This window comes from Octodon degus, unplaced genomic scaffold, assembly GCF_000260255.1.
Source record: "Octodon degus isolate 3935 unplaced genomic scaffold, OctDeg1.0 scaffold00025, whole genome shotgun sequence".
In the NCBI taxonomy this organism is placed as follows: Eukaryota; Metazoa; Chordata; class Mammalia; order Rodentia; family Octodontidae; genus Octodon; species Octodon degus.
In genome coordinates this window covers 15,325,289-15,326,648 of record NW_004524601.1, presented here as the reverse complement: position 1 = coordinate 15,326,648, position 1,360 = coordinate 15,325,289, and positions in this window count along the sequence as shown.

The following is a 1,360-nucleotide window of genomic DNA, read 5'->3' as shown; positions in this document are numbered from 1 at the left end:
TCCTTCCTCCTTTCTATTTTTTTTTTTGCCACAGCCCATTTTATTAAGCATTCAGACATGTTCTATGAACTAGTAATTTTTTGAAAGGAAATACAAAATAGTAAAAAGAAAAAATAAACATTACAAATGATATAGAATTTCACTAAAATAATAGGAATTCAACAATTGTTTTTATATTGAATAATGTTGTCTTCAACAAGTTGTGACTGCAGAGTTCTGAAGCTCATCATTCTGGGACTTTCTTTCCATATTGTTGGCTAGAAGCCTACTTAAGAGTTTGAAGTAGATTCTGAATGGTAAAGAGATAAGTTGAAAAAAAATTAATTCAATAATCACAAAAATACTCTCAACTGACAACTTTATGGGACAGAACCCATCAGATTTTTTCGTAGACAGAGGGTTCCTAGAGAAGAGAGGTAAAATAAGAGACGCTTGTCTTTGGAAATCAAATGCTTGCCTATTCTGATAGTTGTGGTTTGTCCAATAGGCAGTACACTGAAAACTGAACTGGGAGACAGTGGTCTTTATATCTTAGTCTGGCCATACAGTGAAAGCCTTCCATTTTTAATCTTTTAATCTCAAGCTAGTGGACTATTCAGAGAAGTATATCTTTTATATTATATAATTATTTCTACAAATTTATAGTTATATGTTTTAATCTTATACATTGTCATTACAAAATAATTTTATAATAATATAGAAATACAACTGTAGACTTGCTAATCTTAGTAAAAGAAGGAGAGTAATTATTGGTAGTTTTTTTCTTTTTGAGGGTAAGTTAGAAATGAACTATTACAAGATTCATGTAATAGCAGATCAAATAGAGATCCTTATAGAAATGAATAAAAACTATTCCCTTCAGGAGACCTTTCAATTGATAATAAATGATACAAGGTACAGCGATCACCTAAAGAGAATCTAAACATTCACCCCTGTGCATACTTCTTTTCAAGTGGCTAAGAAGGATAAGAAGGCTGAGGAACAGTCACCAGAACTCTTCACTGTTCACACGTGGCACAGAGGAACACCAAGCATTTAGAGACAAAACCAACAAAATCCTCACCCAGAATTTGGGAAGAATACAATTTAGATGAACAGATGGCAATCACTTGTCTATGAGTTGCTATTCGAAGTTGTAAATTTTTGTGCCACCATCTCGTATTTAGTGATTACAGAAGAAATTCCTCGGTACATATGACATTCAATGCTAGCTCTCCAGGACACCCCAAAAATCCTCCCAGTCTTTAGAACTATCTTTTACCCCTGCTAATGCAGAACTTTGGAACTTTGGCTCAGAATAGAGGAAAATTACTCTTGAGAGAAACAATATTGTTAGAAAATAATATAATAATTGAAATTA